At 42.3% G+C, this 24882-nt stretch overlaps 1 long non-coding RNA gene across 1 annotated transcript; it reads right to left on the bottom strand.

Moving 5' to 3' along the window:
• Window positions 1-6880: 6880 nt before the first annotated feature.
• LOC124175003 lies at window positions 6881-19920 on the bottom strand. The gene is made up of 3 exons (XR_006869052.1): window positions 19892-19920; window positions 16518-16524; window positions 6881-7121 (listed from the first exon to the last, which is right to left on the bottom strand). It is a non-coding gene; the product is annotated as an uncharacterized LOC124175003 (long non-coding RNA).
• Window positions 19921-24882: the final 4962 nt, after the last annotated feature.

Genomic DNA, 24882 nt, shown 5'->3' with positions numbered 1-24882 from the left:
GATCACAGAGAGCTACTCTCCCACCGACCTGAAATTTGTTCTTATATCTATATAATACCTTAATTCATCATTATCATTGTCACACACACACACATACATTATCGTTTTATTTACTCTCAATTTTCATATACCTACTAGCCTTTAATTATTCATCAACGGGGACGTTGATGGTTTCTTAGTGGGGAGGGATGTTACGCCCCGACGTACTGCCTTGGCGTACCTTTTTCAAAATTCCATTTCATTTTATTTCTTTAATCTCTTCAATGCACAGATATCATTTCATCAAAATCTCATATTCTAATAACGGCGAGTTCCACCCCTCCTGGCAAAAGTCACGTAGAGACCAACAACGATCCCTAGTATAAGGTTCAACTTTCGTTTATTTAGCTGGTACCAAGAACCGAGATGAGAGACTGCTGAGTTAGTATCAGTAGCGTTCAGCCTGGAAATATCCCTCTTTTTAAGTCAAAACTATAATCAATAACTAGGATAAACCACTACCTTTAGAACCACCAAATTAAAATAGATTACTTATTGGAATGTATGAATGAATGTGTGAACATTGCATGCAAATATCTTTGGTTCATATTTTCAATGTGTCACCGACGATATTGAGAATCGTCCGAACACCGTCGAAGAGCGAGAAGTAACGCTGACTATGTGGATTTGGGCACCGGGAGGTCGCCCTCGCACCTCATTGGCTAATTACCGTTGTAACTTATTACAACTGCAGCTCCTTGGACCCTCGGGCCCAAGAAGCCGCGTCTTTCGTCTGTCAAGTCGCGAAGTGCGTGGACGTAAACCCGGATTAGCCCTCTCGAGCAATAGTAGCGTTCGGAAAATCTTAGTTGTGACCGGCCTAAAGTCTCGCGGTAATTCGTCAAATTCGAGCATTCAGTTATTCTGTTAGCTGCAAAAGACTCACTATCTTCTACATTTCCATCTTTGCTGTTCTTTACTAAATCTCGTCATTTCGCGAATAGACATTTTTATGATGTTCCATTTTCCTTAATTAAATTGAGTTCGGCCCTGATTCAAACGAATCAGGTAATTCTAAGTAATAATAATCATAATTACACTATCGTTTTAATAAATAATCGTTCCAATCAATTTTAACTTATCATCAAAATCACAAAACAGACACTTTCAAACTTTCGATAACAAGATATCATTCTAAATTCACAAAGACTAAGTGACCAACGTTCAACATCATTCGATTCATCAACTCTTCCAAATTTGAGGTGAGGCCCCTGGTCCAGCATTCTACCGACGCAGACCGACACGATCCGACGGCTCTCAATCTCGTCGACCGATTCACCAAAAAGCTAAGTCAATCCGAGTGTTAATCTTCGAAATTGGACGAATTCTTGTTTCACCTTGATAATCAAAAATTACTTCAGTAAATTCACAAAAACCAAATCTAGAATTGGTGGTTAGCTTCACTACCCCCAATTAAATTGTACTTATTGTTTCCAAGAACTAACGAATAAGACTTAACAATTATATATAAATAATCGATTCAAGATAATCTAAAAAGAGAGATACAATACAATAATCACGACCAGCTAGTTATAACCATCGTTCAGAGTAGATGTTCCTGGTACCAAATAATACTATCCTTTAGAATAGTATAACACATGATTTTTATAAACTTGAAGACTTTATAAATTGTTACTTTCGGCTCATATATATAGATTTATCACCATTGATTGTTACCAAACATTTCAATAACCAAATCGAAATAGAATATACTTCATCTTTTACCAGTCAAATTATATTAATCATTTATTTTGAAAGACCTTCTTCCTATTTTTATTATTGTGATTGCCTCAACAATTTAAACAAACCTCACAGACCTGTACAGGTCCATAGCAACGCGATCCTACAAAATACCGGCTTATCGAAAGGTAGGTCTTCTCTTAGTTTTGATTATTATTCATTGTCGTTACGTGGGAGCTAGATTATTCAATTAATCATTAACTACCACCGCTCAGTACACCCTCACCCACACGTAACACTTGGACATATCGTCTCAGCACAAGTTGTGAGGACCGACCCATCCAAAATAGAGAAGGTTTCTTTTTGGCCGACACCTAAGAATAACGAACAAATTCAAAGCTTTTTAGGCCTTTGTACGTATGACAGAAGATTTGTAAAAGGTTTTGCTAGAATAGCTAAACCTCTCCATCACTTGACTGGAATCAAGATTTCTTTTGACTGGACCCCGGAATGCGAAGAGGCTTTCAAGAAATTGAAAGGAAATCTTATTTCTTCGCCGATTTCAGCTAATCCAGAGGTCGAACTTCCTTTTATTTTAGATACGGATGTCTCTCTTTCAGGAATAGGCGGGGTTCTGTCACAAATTCAGGGAGGTTAGGAGGGAGAGGTCAGCTATTTCAGCAGAGTTTTGAGTGAAACTGAGAGGAATTATCGTATCATTCGTAGAGAACTTTTAGCTGTTGTTAAGACCGTAGTACATTTTCACCATTATCTGTACGGTAGGAGATTTTTGATACGTACAGATCATGCTTCTCTCAGGTGGCTACTTCCGTTCAAATCTCCCGAAAGTCAGGTAGCTAGATGGTTAGAAAGGCTCGGTCAATACGATTTTGACATTCGTCATCAAGCAAGAATTCATCACGGAAACGCCGATGCTCTCTTTCGAAGACCCTGCGAGGAAATGCCAGAGTGTAAACAGTGTGCACGATTAAAGAAAAACCGTGACCCCTCTCTTATAATACGGAAGATTTTTTTCGAAAATAACCAGGAGGAATGGAGAAAATCGCAACAAGAGGACGACACTTTGAATCAAGTGAAGTCTTGGAAAAAAGCCGAAACTCGCTCGGACTGGCAGGATATATCTTTAGCCGAGCCAGATTTGAAAATTTATTGGGTTCAATGGGACTCTATCCTTTTAATTGATGGAATTTCATACCGAAAATGGGAATCTGCAGTTCCGGAGATTCTTGCTCTTTATCATGATTCTCCTGCAGGCGGCCACTTCGCTTTAAATAAAACTCTGGGTAGAATTCGCAACTTCTACTTTTGGCCCCGTTGCCGGACGGACGTTGAAGATTGGTGTCGAAGATGTCGAATCTGCACGGCAAGGAAAGGACCTCGAGCAAAAGGACAAAGCTCTCTTCAAATTCACAACTTGGGAGCTTCATTTCAAAGAATAGCAATGGACATTCTCGGACCTCTCCTGATAACCCATTCAGGAAATAAATATGCTTTGGTTATTGCTGATTATTTTACTAAGTGGCCTGAAGAGGTTCCTCTCGCTGATCAGAAGCCTCCACTGTAGCACAGGCATTCGTTAAAGAGTCTATTTGTAGACACGGAGTTCCTCTAGAACTTCATACTGATCAAGGCCGAAATTTTGAGTCAACCTTAATGAAAGAGGTTACTCAGATTTTAGGGGTTAGAAAAACTCGTACGACTCCTTTGCATCCGCAAACGGACGGCATGATAGAGCGTCTGAATCGAACCTTGCTAAAGTATATGCCGTCCTTCGTAGAGCAGAATCAGAGAGACTGGGACTGGGACTCGACCTGCCAGTACCCGCTCTAAAGATCTATGGTGCTGAACCAAGTTGCACGAGCTATCAGGTCGAGTGTCTCGTCAATTCTGGGTAGAGGGTAAGAATCTTTCTTCGTTATATTGTTCAGCTTCTATCCTTTTCGTTAACAAGGACGATGGGTGAAGCCCAGGGACTAGATGATGGTTCGATGACATCATTCATCAACATGTCTTCTACAAGCTTTTTCACCTTTTCTCGGGCGTTGAGAAAGAGTCTTCTACGAGCTTGTTTTATTGGTGAACTCTCTTCGACGTCGATCTTGTGCTTAACAGAAGTACATCGGCCCTTATCACCACTATCTTTGGCGAAAGAATCTACAAATTCTAGCAAAAGAGATTCAAACGATTCTACCTGAGCTGAATTCAACGAAATCGAAGATTTCTTAACAAGGCTCTGTAAATGTAAAGGGAAATGTTGTTGAAAATCATTCTCCGAAAGTTCTATTTCCCGAATTCTAGGAGGAGTCTAATAAATTCCATTTCTGATTGTACAAAGAGTTACTTCGCGATTGTTTGAAGCTAGTGAATTTCTCTTGGTCGAGATGACACAGTTATAAGCTGTAAGAAAGTCTATTCTCAAAATACCTTCATCCTCTATATCTGCTATAAAAACTTCACGTGGATAGTCGATGCACCCAAAAAGGTTGATTTCGACAGTAACCTGTCTCAAAACCGGGGTCGTCTCTCCAGTGGCTGTTCGCAGAGATAAAGAGGGAACAATCTGGTCATCGGATTCAAAGGGATCCGATCGAACTACGGTTACTTCCGCGCCGGTGTCTATTACCCACAGGCAATCGACGCCATTTACAGTACCGCGCGCGTAAAGACCAGACTGTCGTAGACTTCTAATATAAAATTGTTTTCTAAGAGGGTTTTCACTCTTTACAATCTGCGATGATTTTCGTCCCGACAGATCATCTGGAATTAGTTTTTTGGGCGAGTTCCTGTTGAAGAACTCGACTGAGGATTTGCTTCCCCTATTTTTATATTTTTCTTACGCCAGTTATAAGTGTTTGGATTCGAACGCTGCATCGGTTCCCCACTAATTTTTTTAATCAGAAAACAATGATTGCCGTCATGGCCTGTTTTTTTACAAAATATAAAAGTCAAGCCGGTTTGACTTGTCACGACCGCGTTCTCAATTCCACGCTTGTTTTTCTGGTCTTGAAAAGAACCACGATTTCTTGGGTTTAAATTATTATTTATATTTCTATTTCTATAATTTTGAGGCTTTGGCTCCTCCGAGTGTTCAAAACTTCGTCTTTCTGAGGTGTTTTCGGACACCTCAATCCGACGAAGCTTGCTCAACCCAAAATATTGTTTTCGCATTGCCTCCACCTCGAGGACTTCGGCCGTTGCCTCCCGTAGAGAAGTGAGACCCGATGTCCCAACGGCCATTTTAATTTCAGGATCATTGATTGCGTTCAAGAAAGCTTGTGTCGCTAATAAATTACGAGACGGCTCGTGGTCTGGCAAAGCTACACGAGAAAGCCGTTCGATATCTTGGCTGAGTGACGCTAGGTCTTAGTCTCGTCCTTGTCTTTAAGTCTGTAATTGAGCTGTGTACAATTTTGTCAAATGGTCATTTCCGTATGTCAATTAAAGCGCGGAGCTAAGTTTTTCATAATCGGAAATTTCTTCTTCAGATAATGCCGTTAAAACATTCAAAGCCGGCGTTCGAAGACAAGAGGCAAGGCTGTGAGCCCTCATGGCGGAGTTACACAGATTATGCTCTGCAATTGTGTTAAATTGACGTTCATAATCTGCCCATGGAATGTTTCCATTAAAAATTGGCGGTTTTGAAGGATAAAAGGGTTTTTTGTTAATTTGTGAAGCAACTCCAGGAAATCTTGTATTATTCAATTGAATTAAATGGGAAAAACGAGGTTCAACCTGTGGCAGAGGCTCGGAAAAGCCAACCTCATTATTAACTGTTGTTTAACCAATTGGAGATTCATCTATTCCCCTAATAAAAAGCACAGACCTTGAGTCTCGTACATCTTGGAACCATCCTGGATGTTGGACCTCCTGAACAGCGGGAACGGGAACAGGAGAGGGAACAGGAGAGGGAAGCGGAGTAACGACTCTGGAACCTTGAGGGATGACAGCCGGTTCTCCTGAGCCGTTCACCTGATGGACAACCTGAAGAGTTGCCACAGTCGTCCGAAACAGTTCATGAAGACTGGTCTGGGATCGTTTTTGAGCTTCTCTGTCAAGCCTCCGCTGCTCTTGTTGATCAAGAAGCAGCTGAAGAAGTTGCTATTGTTGACGTTCAGCGGCTTCTTGTTGTTGGCAGATGATCTTTAGCAGATCAATCTGAGAGACCGTCGAAGGAATTGGAAGAGGGTCCACTGAAGGTGATGGAATCGTTTCAGGGACCCGCGGATTCTCCATAATATAAGGTTTTTCTCCGCCACTTTCCCTTCGACGTGAGCGCGTCATACGACTATTGTTCATAATTATAGTTCGCGCACTGACTTGACTCGATTGAAAAGAACCTCAAGATCCCGCTTCTGACACCAATGTAACGTTCTTTGACGTTACGGAAATAAATATGGATCCGCGAGTTTGATTATCAAGTCAAAAATCAAGAGCGTGAATGAAATATTGTGAAAATGCTTTAATTGCGTAATATCTGTTTCTCGTTTAAAGTTTGAAACAAGTCTGTTTTTACAATAATGTTGGTTGACGCAGCAACTTTATTCTTTTGAAAGACATAAGAGGTTTATAAACGTCTTTTATCTATGCTGACTACTATATCATTGAAGAGGGGGCAAAACGGGTGATTTCACCCTTTGTAACAATATATTGTAACGTACTTTGACGTTACGTTAATAAAATATGGATCCGCGAGTTTACTTATTATCAAATCAAAACAAATCAAGAGCGTGAATAGAATATCGTGAAAAATGCTTTTAATGCAAGATACGAGTTTCTCATTTAAAGTCTGAAACAAGACTGTTTTTACAATAATGTCGGTTGGCGCAGCAACCTTATTCTTTTTAAAGACATAAGAGGTTTATAAACGTCTTTTATCTATGCTGACTACTATATCATTAAAGAAGGGGCAAAACGGGTGATTTCACCCTTTGTAACACTACTCCCCCTTTGAGGAAAAGAGTCGTCCCGACTCGGGAGAGATAAAACAATTATAAAAGTATTCTAGTAGTCAGTGCTCAAAGGTGAGTTGGAGCTGTGGCTCTAAAAATTTAAGAACTCCCTTTTTTACTATCTGGCATTTGCCCACAGTCTCAAGGTAAACCACAGAAAACCTTGAGCAGATAGTTGAGCATTAAATAATCTCAAAAATTTATGTGCCATGTTTTATAAAGGTTAGTGTTATTGAGTGTTATGTGGCTTCATGAATTCAAAGTTATCCGCAACGGCCCAGATTGATGTCGGAAAGAAATTCAATCTTCTTCATGAAGGATCCCTCCGAAACAGGTTCAGATGAAAACATCGAACCGGGAAACGACAATTCCAGGACCTAATAAGATAAAAACAGACTTCTCTTCATAGGAAATAAGGAAATAGTGGGGTGACTGATCTTAATCTTCTTTAGAAATAGTTCACCCTAGAGTTTTGGAAGGACAAATGTGAGTGATGGTATAACAATTCAAATTCACTAAGTGAATTTGGGAGAACACTTGAATAAAATAAATGAAATATGTATTCAAAAGAGAAGAAACGATCTTATCTGAATTATTTCTGCGTCCTTCTTCAAAATAAGACCACCAGTCATCTTCAGGAATCGGGAAAAGATTAAATGGGAAAAGGCTGTGTCAAGTGAGCTGAAAAAGTACTCACAAAAACTGACACTTAAAGTTAATAAAATGTGAAAAATCAAGCAATCGCTCATCGACCTCGAAAAATAATCGTGGCTCTTTTCACATTATTAAACCAAAGCCTATCCGACACAAAACTCGATTCTGAAGAAGAAATTTCTAGAAGGAAACAAAACCCTCAGGAAAACAAAAGATCTCTTGAAAACAAACAACTTCTTATTGAAAACATCGTTGTTGCTCTCCGGCCGGCACGAACGCCGGCCGGGGCATCATCCCACCGATTTCTCGTCGGCCGTAGCTTCTGCATTGATAACTAAAACAGGAGCCGATAAAGAAGAAAAGGTTTGTTTTACTAGCCAATCTTCATGAACCTCATGAAAAGTTCTGAGTAGCTCTAAAGAAATACTCGATTCTTCCTCACGAGAACGGGAACTAACACAAGCAAAAGAAGTTTCTGGGGAAACTCGCAAATAAACAATCAAATCTACTCTGAGCTCAGACGAGCCAATGAGAAGATCAAAATTTTTCGTCAATAAATGAGATTCGAAGTCGCGAAAATTACCTAACCTTCGACGAGCTTCTACAAAACAATTGCTACTGAATATCGATCTTTTCATCACCTTTACAGGCAATAAAGTCGTCTGCAGATGTCTATCTAACATAACCATTTGAGCGAAATGCTGAAAATAATAGCAATAACGATCTGGGTTCTGATACATCGAATCTAAAAGAATAATTCCAGCTACATTTTGATATTCCTCAAGAGGTTCTAAAAGTGTACAGACCTGGCGATCTGCTAAAAACCTCTAGGTGAAAGTTGTTTTTCCGCATCCGATATTTCCTTCTATGATAATCGTAAGCGGTCGAGTTTTACTCAAATGAATTCCGAAAGGTAAATTCTTCTCCCAATCGATAACCGACTGTAAAGAAGGCCAAATCGGTCACAGTCGTCAAGGGTGTTCTTCTGAAGATCTAACCTCAAAGGATGTCCCTGGTCTTGAAGACACTGTTCCAGGTTGATCTTCTTCAAAAGGAGCAAGACGATCCAAGTGAACCACTTTTTGACGTGAATGAGGAGATCTTCGGATTCTATAAACAACATCATTCATCCGGTTAACCACTAAGTAAGGGCCTTCCCAATTTCTTTGTAGCTTTGGACATCGTCCTTTCTCTCTTCGAGGTTGAAAGAGCCAGAGAGAATCTCCAGGATTAAATTTTAAATCTCTGGCTCGAATATCATAACGAGTTTTCAATTTATCTGAAGCCATAGAAATTCTATTCCTAGCAAAGTGATGAATTTCTTCTAAACGTTGTTGTAATAAAAAGGCATAATCTGTTTGATGCTGTCTTTGCACAGGAACAGGGCCTTTCTCTAAATCTGACGGAAGTTGAAGATTTCTTCCAGTAAGCATGAGGGCTGGCGTCTGCTTCGTCGTCTCATGAATCGCAGATCTGTAAGATAAGAGGAAGAGAGGGATCCAGGAGTCCCAGTCTCTCTGATTCTGTTCTACGAAGGACGACAAATTTTGCAGCAAAGTCCGATTCAGACGCTCTATCATGCCGTCAGATTGCGGATGCAAAGGAGTTGTACGAGTTTTTCTAACCCCTATAATCTGAGTAACCTCTTTCATTAAGGTTGACTCAAAATTTCGGCCTTGATCAGTATGAAGTTCTAGAGGAACTCCGTGTCTACAAATAAACTCTTTAACGAATGCCTGTGCTACAGTAGAGGCTTCTTGATCAGCGAGAGGGACCACTTCAGGCTACTTAGTAAAATAATCAGCAATAACCAAAGCATATTTATTTCCAGAATGGGTTATCGGGAGAGGTCCAAGAATATCCATTGCTATCCTTTTAAATGGAGCTTCCACGTTGTAAATTTGAAGAGAGCTTTGTCCCTTCGCTCGAGGTCCTTTCTTTGCCGTGCAGATTAGACATCTTCGACACCAATCTTCAACGTCCATCCGGCAACGAGGCCAAAAGTAGAAGTTGCGAATTCTGCCCAGAGTTTTATTTGACGCGAAGTGTCCGCCTGCAGGAGAATCATGATAAAGAGCAAGAATCTCTGGGACTCGTGACCTGGGAACCAAAAGCTGCCACCTGATTTCTTTCAAGTCTGCAGATTCCCATTTTCGGTATGAAATTCCATCAATTAAAAGAATAGAGTCCCATTGAGCCCAATGAATTATCAAATCTGGCTCGGCTAAAGATATATACTGCCAGTCCGGGCGAGTTTCTGCTTCTTTCCAAGACTTCACTTGATTCAAAGTATCGTCCTCTTGTTGCGATTTTCTCCATTCCTCCTGGTTATTTTCGAAAGAAATCTTCCGTATTATAAGAGAGGGGTCACGATTTTTCTCTAATCGTGCACACTGTTTACACTCTGGCATTTCCTCGCAGGGTCTTCGAGAGAGAGCATCGGCGTTTCCATGATGAATTCCTGCTTGATGACGAATATCAAAATCGTACTGACCGAGACTTTCTAACCATCTAGCTACCTGACCTTCGGGAGATTTAAACGAAAGTAGCCACCTGAGAGAAGCATGATCTGTACGTATCAAAAATCTCCTGCCGTACAAATAATGGTGAAAATGTACTACGGTCTTAACAACAGCTAAAAACTCCCTACGAGTGACACAATAATTCCTCTCGGTTTTACTCAAAACTCTGCTGAAATAGCTTATCACTCTCTCTTGACCTCCCTGAATTTGTGACAGAACCCCGCCTACTCCTGAAATAGAGGCATCAGTATCTAAAATAAAAGGAAGTTCGACCTCTGGATAAGCTATAATCGGCGGAGAAATATGATTTTCTTTTAATTTCTTAAAAGCCTCTTGGCATTCCGGGGTCCAGTCGAAAGGAATCTAGATTCCGGTCAAATGATGGAGAGGTTTAGCTATACTAGCGAAACCTTTTACAAATCTTCTGTAATACGTACAAAGGCCTAAAAAGCTTTGAATTTGTTCTTTATTCTTAAGTGTTGGCCAAAAAGAAACCTTCTCTGTTTTGGATGGGTCGGTCTTCACACCTTGTGCTGAAACGATATGTCCAAGGAAGCCTACTTCTTTCTGGAACAGATGGCATTTTTTCGGGCTCATTTTCAGACCTGCTTGCTTCAGCCTAGCGAAAACTTGTCTGAGATTTTTAACTTATTCTTTAAAGTTCTTGCCAAAAACGATTATATCGTCTAAATAAACGAGGCATATTTTGCCAGTGAGCCCATGGAGAACAGCCTCCATCATTCGTTCAAAGGTAGCCGGGGCATTACTTAAACCAAACGGCATAACCTCGAACTGCGATAATCCTCCTAAGTCCGTAAAAAAAGCTGTTTTTTCTTCATCTAGAGCATCTATTTCGACCTGCCCGTATCCGCTCTGAAGATCTGTGGTGCTGAACCAAGTTGCACCAGCTACCAGATTGAGTGTCTCGTCGATTCTGGGTAGAGGGTAAGAATCTTTCTTCGTTACATCGTTCAGCTTCCTGTAATCGATACAAAATCGTTTGGATCTGTCCTTTTTGTTAACAAGGACGATTGGTGAGGCCCAGGGACTAGACGATGGTTCAATAACATCGTTCTTTAGCATGTCTTCCACAAGCTTCTTCACCTCTTCTCGGGCGTTGAGAGCAAGTCTTCGAGGAGCTTGTTTTATTGGTGAACTCTCTCCGACGTCGATCTTGTGCTTGACAGAAGTACATTGGCCCTTATCACCACTATCTTTAGCGGAAAAATCTATGAATTCTAGCAAAAGAGATTTAAACGATTCTACCTAAGCTGAATTCAACGAAATCGAAGATTTCTCAACAAGGCTCTGTAAATGTAAATTAAAATGTTGTTGCAAATCATCCTCCGAAAGTTCTATTTCTCGAATTCTAAGAGGAGTCCAGTAAATTCCATTTCTATTTGTACAAAGAGTTATTTTGCAATTGTTTGAAGCTAGTGAATTTCTCTTAGTCGAGATAACACAGTTATGAGCTGTAAGAAAGTCCATTCCCAAAATACCTTCATCCTCTCTATCTGCTATAAAAACTTTATGTGGAGAGTCGATACACCCAAAAAGGTTAATTTGGACAGTAACCTGTCTCAAAACCGGGGTCGTCCCTCCAGTAGCTGTTCGCAGAGAAAAAGAGGGAACAATCTGGTCATCGAATTCAAAGAGATCCGATCGAACTACGGTTACTTCCGGGCCCGTGTCTATTACCTACAGACAATCGACGCCATTAACAGTACCACGCGCGTAAAGACCAGACTGTCGTAGACTTCTAATTAAAAACTGTTCTCTAAGAGGGCTTTCACTTCCAACAATCTGCGATGATTTTCGCCCTGACAAATCATCTGAAATTAGTTTTTTGGGTGATTTCCTGTTGAAGAACTCGATTGAGGATTTGCTTCCCCTATTTCTATATTTTTCTTACGCCAATTATAAAAATTTGGATTCGAGCCTTGCATCGGTTCTCTACTATTCTGTTTGAGTAAAAAGCAATGATTAGCATCATGTCCTATTTTATGACAAAATAAACAGGTCAAGCCGGTTTGACTCGTCATGACCGCGTTCTGATTTACACGCTTGTTTTGTTGGTTCTGAAAAGAACCTCGATTTCTTGGTTTAAAATTATTATTGTTATTTTTATTTCTATAATTTTGAGGTTTTGACTCCTCCGAGTGTTCAAAACTTCGTCTTTTTGAGGCGTTTTCGGATACCTCAATCCGACGAAGCTTGTTCAGTCCAAAATATTGTTTCCTCGTTGCCTCCACCTCGAGGGCTTTGGCCGTTGCCTCCCGCAGAGAAGTGAGGCCCGATGTTCCAACGGCCATTTTAATCTCTGGATCATTGATCGCATTTAAGAAAGCTTGTGTTGCTAATAAATTACGAGACGGCTCGTGATCTGGCAAAGCTATACGAGAAAGCCGTTCAATATCTTGACTAAGAGACGCGAGGTCTTCGTCTCGTCCTTGTCTTCTTGTCTGTAATTGTGCCGTGTACAGTTTCGTCAAGTGGTCATTTCCATATCTCAATTTGAGTGCAGAACTAAGTTTCTCATAATCAGAAATTTCTTCCTCAGACAATGCCGTTAAAACATTCAAAGCCGGCGTTCAAAGACAAGAGGCAATACTGTGGGCCCTCATGGCGGAGTTCCACTGGTTATGTTCAGCAATCGTATTAAACTGACGTTCATAATTTGCCCATGGAATCTTTTCGTCAAAAATTGGCGGTTTTAAAGGATAAAGAGGTTTCTCGTTAATCTGAGAAGCAACCTCAGGAAATCTCGAATTATTCAATTGATTAAAATGAGAATATCGAGGCCGAACCTGAGTCAGAGACTCGGAAAAACCAACCTCATTATTTATTTTTGTTCTACTAATTGGAGATTCATCTACTCTCCTAATAAAAGGCACAGACCTTGATTCAGGAACATCCTGGGATCGTCCTGGATGTTGGACCTCCTGAACAGTAGGAACGGGTACAGGAGAGGGAACAGGAGAGGGAAGCGGAGTAACAACTCTGGAACCCTGCGGTGTAACAGCTGGTCCTCCAGTGCCACTCATTTGATGAACGGACTGAAGAGCCGCCACAGTTGTCCGGAGTAGTTCGTGAAGACTAGTCTCGGAACGCTCCTGAGCTTCTCGTTGCTCTTAAAGCAACTGGATAAGTTGTTGTTGTTGAGTAGCCGTATCCAGAAGCTGCCGTTGATATCTTTCGGCGGCTTCTTGTTGTTGGCTCATAATCCTTAGTAGGTCGATTTGTGAGACTGAGACCATCGTAGGGACAGGTAAAGAGTCCACTGAAGGTGCACAAATTGATTTGGGAACCCGCGGATTTTCGGTGAAGGAATGTTCTTCTCCGCCACTTTCCCGACGACGAGAGTGTGTCAAACGACCGCTACTCATTGTTTATTTCACGCACTGAATCAACTCGATTAATAAGAACTCAAGATCGCGCTTCTGACACCAAATGTAACGTACTTTGACGTTACGTTAATAAAATATGGATCCGCGAGTTTACTTATTATCAAATCAAAAGAAATCAAGAGCGTGAATACAATATCGTGAAAAATGCTTTTAATGCAAGATGCGAGTTTCTCATTTGAAGTCTGAAACAAGACTGTTTTTACAATAATGTAGGTTGGCGCACTAACCTTATTCTTTTTCAGGACATGAGAGGTTTATAAACGTCTTTTATCTATGCTGACTACTAGATCATTAAAGAGGGGGCAAAACGGGTGATTTCACCCTTTGTAACAATATATATACATACATATATATGTATTGTAACCAATATTTTTCATATAAAGTTGAGGGTAAAACGATAGAACAATAATTGGTTACCCTGGCGCAGTCACTAACCTGAATAATTTGATAGAGAGAGAGATACTAAGGGAGAAAGATACGATTGTTGGGCGCCAGACGCACATGCGTCAAAAATAGATGATTAGAGAAAAAGACAAAGGTAAAGGTGAAGGTAATAGATAAAGGTAAGGTCAGGTTCTACGACGGTTTTGCACAGTTCGCTCAGAAAGACAAGATAATGGTAGAGGGGCGGAGTCGAATCCAATAGATAAAATAAGAAACAGGTGAAGCAGGAATAATATCAAATATATTAAACAAGAAGCGATAAGTTTAATGACAAGCAAGTAGCTGAAGAGATTGAGATACAATTACGATAAATGCGATCATTAACAATATTCACAGCCAGAGAAAAGTTAAGCGAGAGAGTTAACAATTAACGGAACGTTTTCCGAATAAGCGGGAAATATGCGCAAGCTCGCGATACTAACGGTAATGATTAACACGGTTTCATGATAGATAGGCAGAACAGAAAAAGATATACAGTACTTGAATTAAGCGGTAAGCATATAAATCATAAAATATGAGAAGCGATTATAAACACATGCGAAATACAAAAATTGTGATAGTTATCACATTACCAGAATGATCAGAAATAGGCAGACAGGGAATTATGAATTACAAGATAAATTCAAGCGACTGGTCAAAATAGGAAATTATCATAAGATATAGGTACTAAAAGATAATACGTAGTCTCTAGTTTGCGGTAAGTGCGAGAGAAAGAGAGATAATATTCGGTACGATAAAAGGTAATTCAAGATAAGGTAAACATTATTCAAGATAATTGATATGCAACGTACAGCAAACCAAATAGACTACGGACAACTACGATCAGCGATATTAGCGAAGAAAATAGTGAAAAAGATGTTATGCGATACGGCACAATACTCCAACGTCAAATGAACGACGAGCGGGACCGCGCAGCGATATAAGATCGCTCCCGCGGTACACTCACTAAGATACGATAATCAACGATAATAGGTAAAGAGACAGATAGAAACTAATCAGAGAAAATATAACAAAATAGCAATGCTCAGTAGCTAAGATAAAAATTGATCCTTCAACGGAACGCGCTGCTAGACAGCGATATTAGACACTCAAATATTCCAGAAGAGAAAGATCATAAAATAAACAATAGTCACTACAATGCGTAAGTAATAGTCAACTAGTCGCGAAGTTACTTGCAATAAGACAGAGAGAGGGACAAGATAAGAGATAAGAGAGAATAAGGTACGAGCCCAGGTGGCTCAAGCAGACCAACTGCAAGATAAAGAGAAAAGATACGAGCCCAATTGGCTCAAGCAGACCAACTGCAAGGTAAAGAGAGAAAGAGATAAAGGTAAAGGTACGATATATTGCAAGTAATCTCGTGGCTTCACAAAATAGAAAAGGAACCTCACTTACTTAAACGAAGATATAACAGGTACTAGAGAATGCGATGCGATACAATAGCGGTACGACGAACTTTGGTAGCGATAATAAGAACACGTCTGTTAGTATCAGTAACTGAACGTAGAGTGACGAGATGAGCGATGATCCTGATTTTCGTCGAGCTGCTGTCACGTGATTCTTCCTAAAATTTGCGGTATTCTAATTGGACCAACAGGTCGCGTAGGTCCGGTCCACGGGTAGGCGGCGATAATCCCTCGCCGCTTGTTTTTCTTCTCCCTCGACGACAGGTATCGAGGTATCGGGACGTCGGAAGGTGGTTAGAGATGTTTTTCCTTCAGCTGTGCGGTATCGTTGGTGAGAGGGGAGGTCGTACTGCTCATGTGTTGCGATATTGAGGTGTGCGGCAATATTACGTCACCGGTCCTTTGGACTTTCGATCGACTGTAACTCACTCCTTGCTTTACTGGTACTCCCCGTTGTAGCTATTTCGTCGGCGCTGCATCCCGGCCCTCGCTCATCGAAGCCCTCATGCCGGAACGATCTGGTGGTGATGCCCCTCAACCCGGATCCCCACACCAGATCCACCAGATCCACGTGGTCAGCATATCATTAGCCTATTCCACGCCGCGGTCCTTCGATAGGACAGTTTGTCAAGAGAAAACCGTCCTCTATTTGATAGTCAACGACTAAGTAGATGTTAGGGTCGGTTCAGCTCCAGGCTGATAAGTATCGTCGATGGGAGGCTTTGTTGTGTTTTTGACGTACAGCCCCGTACGCCGCCTGACGATGCATCCGAGCGGTAGAAGCATTCGTTCGTGGTTCGGCTCCTGGCCGATAAGTCTCCAATAGTTGAAGGTACTGTTTGTGCATCACGCACGACCCTGTTTGACAACTAGATAGGCATCCATAGGGAGTGGTTTTAGCGGTATTCGTTCGTCTGTAGTCGGTGGTGGTCGATGTTGAGCTGGTACGTGACCCCTGTCAGGCATTGTCCTGGTATCTTGACGCGAAGGTCTCGCAGATGGTTCTCGTAGAGCGTTACAGAATTAGAAAATAGCATACAATCAGCTTAGTAAAGAGAATTCAACTTAAAGATAATTGGTCGTTCATTTTTGTAGTATTGGCCTCAGACGTGCTTTCGTTATTTTTAGCGATATCTGCACCTAGGGGAATGCGATAATTAAACAAAGTGACGGGGTTCGAAATACCACGTCACAATATATATATACATATATTGTGACGTGGATTTTTCCCACTCATGGGTCACTCGGAGATAATGACTGAGAACTTACCGCATGCACAATCAAGCGGCGTCCACGAGGTATCCTGGACCTAACACAATATCGCGACATATGTTGGGCGCCGGGCGTGATCAACACACCACGAAATCGGTAATGCGATATACCGCAACCATATACTCGGCAGCTCAGTACCGCGGAGAGGGAAGGGATAATTTTTGGGTAGGCAGAGATACGACACACGTACGCCAATACGTTATTTTACAAAGCCATAATAAAATTCAAATAATATACTTCCAGCCAGTGATAATACAAAACGAAAGAAAGGATACTTCAAATGTCGCTTTTCGCGATTCCTAATACAAATGCTTAGATTTAACAAAAAAAAAAGAAAGAACAAACAAAAAAAAAAAATCAATAGATCCAGAAGACCTCTATGGCCTACGTGCGCTAGTCGTTGTCCTAATAATAACCGCTAACTTACAAAAACCAAAAACAAAATCGGACCCGACACGCTGCCCGCGACCGTTCTCTACGGAATGGCGCTAATCGCCAACTTAATAATAAACTGCTCGACGAAAACGGAACCAAAATCCCGACCGACGCTGTCCGCGATCGGTAATAAATCAAACAACAAAAAAAAAAAATTGTTTTTGCCTACGGGCGCTAATCGCCACCGTATTACTAACCAATAATACCAAAACCCAAACGAAAAAAGGCTTGTCGCGTCACCCGCGACTATCCTCTACAAAAGAAAATTCTTATTAACATGCACCCGAGCTCAACTTTCTTCGTGACGTCGGGATGCGGTTCGCGAATTCGAACGCTCCCCTTTCGACGACTCGCGACCTACACGAGAAATGATATTTTGTCGTACTGATTTGACGTGACCCCGTGTAACGAAATTTGGTTACACTCAAATTCGAGACAATAGTGCCTCGGCTCAACACGTGGCTCGACTCGACCTTCTTGATCACTCGAAATTGGCTCTACTTTATTACGCGCAACTCAGGCTACGGTCACCAAGCAGATTTATCGGTTAAAGAATTTCGAGTCCTTTCGCTAACGCCAACCCTCTATGACTATCCGTTCATCGGTAAGCCTTCAATTGATGTCTTTCGAAATTCTCTCGCAAGAATATTAGCAGCGCTTATCGCTCCACATCCAGAAGACGAATGCCCCGACTCCCTCGTGATTCACACTAGCCATCCTCCCTCGCAACTACCAATTTCTTTCTGACAAAAACTCGAAACACGAATCTACTTCACTACGAACTTCAACCTGGGTTGGTCGCCAGAACTCGAGTGATCGCTCATGGTCGATCGGCCGCAACGCCGGTCTCGTCCTTCGTGACGTCATTACCCTAAGAATGCGCAACAATCGTTCTGTCATTGATTTTGGAGATTGCGCAACCCGAAGCGCACCTGTCGTCGCTACGCTGCGCAGAACTTAACGCTAGATCGCGATGTCGTCTTCCGCGCAGCTCTACGGGGTCCGGGGGTTGGGAGGGGTGGTGCTCCCTCGTCGCTAGCTGGTCTCTCGCGGTTGTCGCGGTGTGAGAGGGAAGGCTGCGGCGCGCCGGCCGTCAGCGGTAATCGCGTCCGCCTTGGATTCCCGCGCTGCAGGGATCTGCGTTGTCTCCCCCTCCGCAGCCTCGGTATCCTTCCCGCGAGATCTCCGCGGTTGCGCCTCGCCTCGAATTCTCTTCGGCGTCGGAGTTGGTCGCTGGCTTGTGGCTGGTGTACTCAAAAAAAAAAAAAAATGAAAACAAAAAGCCTGCAATATCTTATTCGTAAATCGCTATTTTGTCCCTGTCCAAGCCCGGATGCGTGACTCCAGTTCTGGCGCTCTCTATGATTATCTCGCGACTCGATTTCCGAAACCCTTATTCCTGGATTCCGCCCAGGGTTCAGGGAGTACCTTGTAACGGGCAGGTCTAACCGAAATGCCACGTTACAATATATGTATATATTGAAACGTTTTGAGTTTGTTTGCAGGCTGAATTTCGTCAGAATTTCATACGTAATATGTGAGGTAACGTGGAGATTTCGCGCAAGCTCAAATGTTGTATTAATTTTGACAATTTCCTGTCTCTTGGATAGAGCTGCAGGATTCGGTCTCTGGACTCGGAAGGAAGGTGGAGAATGATTACTTGTCGATTATTTGATGAACTACTAGAAGAGCTTGAACAGTTTGACCGTTTCAACTTGGTTTTCGAGATAGCCTCAGAAGTTGTTTCCTCACCCTCATGTGCAATGGCACGAGTGGAATAAACCCATCATCACAGGCCGTGTATATGGTTGAGGGTCAAACTTGATCTGTGTGTGTGAAGCACGTACAGATCGATCGCTACCAGTGGTTGACTCGTGATGCGAAAAATTTGTTTCCAGAAAGGAAGTGTTTAAATAATAAGTGAATGTTTCGTTCCCGGGAAGCGAGATGAGAGACAGGATGTGAGGTTTTAAATTTATTTTCCTTGTGATCTTTAAGAAATTTGTGGTGATTTAGGAAGGAATAGCTCTTTCTTATTCAATTTGATAACAATTCGGTTTACCTACGGCAAGACTGAATATTATTAGCGTGATAGCATGGTGGTCAGAAGGACGGTATTCGACAATGCGGGATCGTCATTGACAAGTCGGTTTCGATATTGATAATGATTTGTTTAGTTAGTACTAAGACAGAATATTATTTACGTGATAGCATGGTACTCGGAAGGACTTAGATCATAGTTCGGTTTACCTACGGCAAGACTGAATATTATTTGCGTGATAGCGTGGTCGTCAGAGGGACGGTATTCGACAATGCGGAGTCGTCGCTGACAGTTTGTTTCGATAGTAATAATTATTCGTTTAGTTAGTACTAAGACAGAATATTATTTACATGATAGCATAGTAGTCAGAAGGACTTGGATAATAGTTCGGCTTACCTATGGCAAGATTAAATATTATTTGCGTGGTAGTCAAATGAAAGGGAATTCTACGCAAACATACCGTCACCTGTATCAAGGTATCCAGTCGCAATGACAGAGACTCTACAGGTTCAAGTGCCCTACCTATGGGTCAGAGGATTGTGGGACGATCACCGTATCTGAGCTATGAGGTCAGACGCAATGCTGTTCTTTACTCAGACACGGCTCTCTAATACCTAAGGACTTTTATTGAAAACAGATAAAATGTTTAATACGTTAAATGCCCTCTTTTGATGGGGAGTGGTGTTTGAGGTGTCCTGGAAGGACGACTCCACGTCTCCTGATCGTTGGTCGTGTCGATATCTGGCTCCTCGTAGATGTTACGTCCAGCATACCACTTCTCTCTTTTTTTTCCTACTCGTTAACTCTCCCACAGTTCTCACATTAATCTCATGGTCTCTGTCCTGTCCTCTTATCTCTGCGTAGTCTCACGCTATTCACTATCACGCTTAATCATCAAATTCCATTCCCTACTCCTAGCATTGTCACACCTTTTCTGCACCCGTACGTTTCATGTCTCGAGGGACACTTCTATTCTAACTCTCAACAACGTCACATCTAGACTTCTTACATAGCTTCATACAGCACACTTCATTTTTACCGTCATCTGAACTTCCTCGAAATAAATATATTAGTAATATCTCAAACAAACCCTACGTTATTCGATCCTCATCCTGATTTCCGGTTGTCCTGTAACTTAAAAGCGAAGCCAACCAATTTACTCTTACCGCTCAGGAGTAACTCTAATCACGGACGTAACATAGACGTGGGATGCTCCGTTAATATATGCACGGATAGGTCCTCGCGTTGGACGATTCGTTGATCTATCTTGGTGTATGATACAATAGATGATAGATCTCAAGCCACATTTGCGCTAGTCTTTTATACTTTCTTATTGTCTAGTTTCGCAGTGTTCGGGGATAGAGATTGGCCGTGTCCCATAAAGAAGGGGCACGGTAAATCGTGTGATTTGGTTGGTTTACCAGTGTGTGGTGGAGTCATCGAGTGTGTAGTGAGATTTGGGCTTTTCACCACCAAGCACAATATTTGGGGGCACGCGTTGAACTTCAGGCGCCGGTACGCTAGCCAGGTGTCCCCCCACAATATATGGTGCTACGCCAATCCTCTTACGATACTGTGATTGTCGATTTCAATTCCGTAATGATTATCGCATTCGATTAGTATGTTAACAAAATTTTTCGATTTGTTTCAACTTTTCTGCATTCGCTATCATCACATGTATAAATATTCTGGAAAAATTTTGAAATCGCATCAAAAAAATATGAACGGATGGAAAAAAGGGCCATCAGACTCCAGAGCCCATTTAGCACCACGATCGCTGACATTCAAGCGGGTGTGCAGAGGGGCGGTTTATGATGAGGAGGATGACGAGGATGAATTGACTGATAGTGATGCTGATACGCTAATTATCGACCCCGAGCGATGTATTGACGATAGTGTTGGTGATGATGATTGCGAGTTTGAACATAATTTGGCTGGCGAGCATCATCTAGAATTATCATCAGGAGGAGGAGGAGGAGGAGGAGGAGGAGGAGGAGGAGGAGGAGAAGGAGAAGGAAGAGGAGGAGGAAGAGGAGGAGGAGGAGGAGGAGGAGGAGGAGGAGGAGGTGGAGGAGGAGGAGGAGGAGGAGGAGGAGGAGGAGGAGGAGGAGGAGGAGGAGGAGGAGGAGGTGGAGGAGGAGGAGGACGAGGAGGAGGAGGAGGAGGAGGAGGAGGAGGAGGAGGAGGAGGAGGAGGAGGAGGAGGAGGAGGAGGAGGAGGAGGAGGAGGAGGAGGAGGAGGAGGAGGAGGAGGAGGAGGAGGAGGAGGAGGAGGAGGAGGAGGAGGAGGAGGAGGAGGAGGAGGAGGAGGAGGAGGAGGAGGAGCAGGAGGAGGAGGAGGACGCACGACAAGACAGAATATTGTTGACGCGATAGCGTGGTGGTCAGAAGGACGGTATATGACGATGGGAAATCGTCATTGACAAGTTATTATTTCGTATTGACATTGATTTGTTTTGCAGACGGCAAGACAGAATATTGTTGACGCGATAGCGTGGTGGTCAGAAGGACGGTGTATAACGATGGGAAATCGTCATAGACTAGTTGTTATTTGCTATTGACATTGATTTGTTTTGCAGACGGCAAGACAGAATATCGTTGATGTCATACAGTGGTGGTCAGAAGGATCGGAATTCTACGCAATTATGCCTTCGCCCATATCAAAACATCCTGTCGCAGTGCAGGAGGCTTTTTATAGGTTCAGGGGCCCTACCTATGGGTCAGAGGATTCTGAGACGATCACCGTATCTGAGTTTAGACATCAGACGCAATGCTGGGCTTAGTTCAGATACGGCTCCCTAGTACCTGAGGACTTTTATTAAAAGAGACATTATTCGTTAAGTACGTTGAATACCCTCCTTCGATTCAGAGTGGTGTTCGAGGGCTCTCACAGTGATGCGTCCACGTCGTGGGATCCTGGGTTGTATCGGCTGCTGGTCCTTCGCTGGGATGTGGTGGTCCGCGAAACAGATATGCGCATGTGTCCTGAGTCGGACGAATTGGTGACCTACTCGGCCTGGTATTCGATAGCTGATGAATGGATAAATAGATGTCGAGCCACATTTGTGCTCGACTTTTATACCTGCTAATCGTCTAGTTTGGCAGATTTCGGGAACAGTGATTGGCCGTGCACCTTGAAGAGGGAGCATGGTAAATCGCGTGGTCTGATTGGTTTATTGGTACGTGGTGGGGTTTACCGCGTGTCGCAAGTTTTGGGCTTGTCATCGGTAAGCATAGTATTGGAAGCTCGGGTTGACCGTCAGGTGCCGGCACGCCGACGAGGCGTCCCGTCACAATATATTATAATAAATTCTATTTCCTAGATCAGTAAATAATTTTATTGAATATTCCATTTCAATTCCATATGTAAACTTTAATATAATTGTAATGAAATCTACTAGCATTTTTGAGCATATTGCGAGCACTTTTTATACAGACGGTTGCATTCCAGACAGTCTTTCACTAGAAGATTTGGTCCATCCACTATATTGCCATCGGGGTCCTGGTGAATAATGCAGGAGACATCTGCGACAGCTGGCAATCTTGTCATCCATTTCCATATTCTCAGGCAGTTTATCCCACACATCATTGATGATGTTTGATGCGAAGGTGTAGATGAATTCTTTTGTGAAAAAGCTATATTCTCAGACATCATTGCCCTTAAACCGTCCAATTACACGGCGTATATTTGTATAGCAGACAAAAGGATTTCTCGAGGGAGCTGGTACATTCCTTCGAATACCAGCTCCTTAGTCGCTGCACATTTTCAAAGGCGCAGTTGTATGTCGGGATGTATCCAGGGTTATCATCATACCAAATCGATACTTTCTCCGTATGCTTTCAGATGTTATTCAATGAAAAGTATCCATGGTTTAAGTTCTGCCAGGATGCCGCCTCCATATGTCTCCATTTTTTCAGTGCAGGGGGTGTAATGTGCAAATCTTCCATAATAATAACTTGCGGCGTACCGTTGAGAATCTCCGTCAACCATGTTTTCTTCTCGACTCCTTTGACGTACACGTAGCACGCATTTTTCACTATTTCTCTCACAATATTCGGCACATCCTCGTGAGATTTGTTGCCAGCATTCCATGATATTCCGTGGTGATTGTGTTTCTTCAATTTCAAACCGCCTACTACAACAAAGAGGCCGAATCTTTGTTTTTGAAGCGTGAATTTATGAACCAAACTCCCCTCATCGTTATCGATTGCTCGAAACAAAATGAATCGTTGAAAATCGGACCGGTGGATATTCGATTGGAATTTGACACGAGCGTGGGATTTCCCGCAAACACCGCAGCCTATTGCATGATCTTGAACGATCGTATTGTCGAGTACAACCCGATGAGCGGCACGGTTGAGAAATTGGTGTAAGTCAATTTTGTGATAGGATGTTTGATTATTATCATTATTATTTTAGTGTGAATAATGAAAATATGTGTAAGGTTATTTGCTTAATTTAAAATACGATGAACTATTTCCATTACTATGTATAAGCTGAAAACAGAATGTGATTGTGGATAAATGAAAGAACAAATATTCAAAGCATCTAACCATTATTTTTTGAAACGTTCACCCCCAACTCCATGATAAAATAAGAAAAAAGTTACCATCTTGCGGCCAGCAATGGAAACATCACGCAGAGTCAATCAATGGAATATCAATTGATCGATAATGCGATGGAGGTGGCGCCACATACGGCAAACCTGCGGTAACACCCGGTAACACCAACTGTCGGTAAGATCTGAGATAACAATTTCGTCGGTAAAATGTTTGCCATCCAACAATAGAAAAACGTGTCATGTCTGCTCGTCCGACAGTGAAAAAATCTGAATGATAGATAATCTGACTAAGCGATAATCAAAATGGGTGCTCATCTGACTGAACAATAATCAAAATGGCTGCGCATCTGACTAAGCTAAAATGAAAATGGCTGCTCATCTGACTAAGCAAATAATTCATTGTCGAACTGTCTGTCGGTGGAATCGGGCAAAAATACTGGTGCCGCCAACTATGTCAACGCTTCAGTCGGTGAAAATATCGTGGGTAAGGCTTAGCATCGTGGTAGTAACATACCGACTGTAGGTGAGGTAGGACTCGTGAAACGCTGCCGGTACGCCGCCATTTTGTGGACCAAAACCGGCGTATCTATACTACTTTAGTGGTTATAAAGGCTGATGTACTTCCGTCAATCACAAGATCGACGTTCGAGAGACTTTACCAATAAAACAGGCGCTTCAAAGACTCGCTCTCAACGCCCAAGAAGAGGTGAAGAAGCTCGTGAAAGACATGCTAGCGAATGACGTGATAGAACCATCGTCTAGCCCCTAGGCCTCACCAATCGTCCTCGTCAACAAGAAGGACGGATCTCAAAGATTTTGTATAGATTATAGAATGCTGAACATAACGAAGAAAGATTCTTATCCTCTACCCAGAATCGACAAGACACTCGACCTAATAGCTGGTGCAACTTGGTTCAGCACCATAGATCTTCAGAGTGGATACTGGCAGGTTGGAATGGATCCTCTAGACAAAGAAAAAACAGCTTTTGTCACGAGTTTAGGAAGATTATGGCAGTTCAAGGTCATGCCTTTCGGCTTGAGTAATGCCCCGGCTACCTTTGAACGAATGATGAAGGCTGTTCTCTATGGGCTCACTGGCAAGATATGCCTCGTTTATTTAGACGATATAATTGTCTTTTGTAAGAACTTTGGAAAAGAAGTTCAAAATCTCGAACAAGTCGTCGCCAGGCTGGAGCAAGCAGGCCTAAAAATGTACCTGAAAAAATGTCATTTATTCCAGAGAGAAGTAGGCTTCCTCGTACACATCGTCTCAGCTCAAGTTGTGAAGACGGACCCATCCAAAATAGAGAAGGTTTCTACTTGGCCGAGACCTAAAAATCAAGAGCTCTTGAGGCCTTTGTACTTATTACAGAAGATTCGTAGAAGGTTTTGCCAGCATAGCTAAACCCCTCCATCACTTAACCGGAATCAAGATTCCTTTTGACTGGACC

The sequence above is a fragment of the Neodiprion fabricii genome, chromosome 2 (assembly GCF_021155785.1).
Source record: "Neodiprion fabricii isolate iyNeoFabr1 chromosome 2, iyNeoFabr1.1, whole genome shotgun sequence".
Classification (NCBI taxonomy): domain Eukaryota; kingdom Metazoa; phylum Arthropoda; class Insecta; order Hymenoptera; family Diprionidae; genus Neodiprion; species Neodiprion fabricii.
This window is presented reverse-complemented; position numbering and strand designations above follow the sequence as displayed.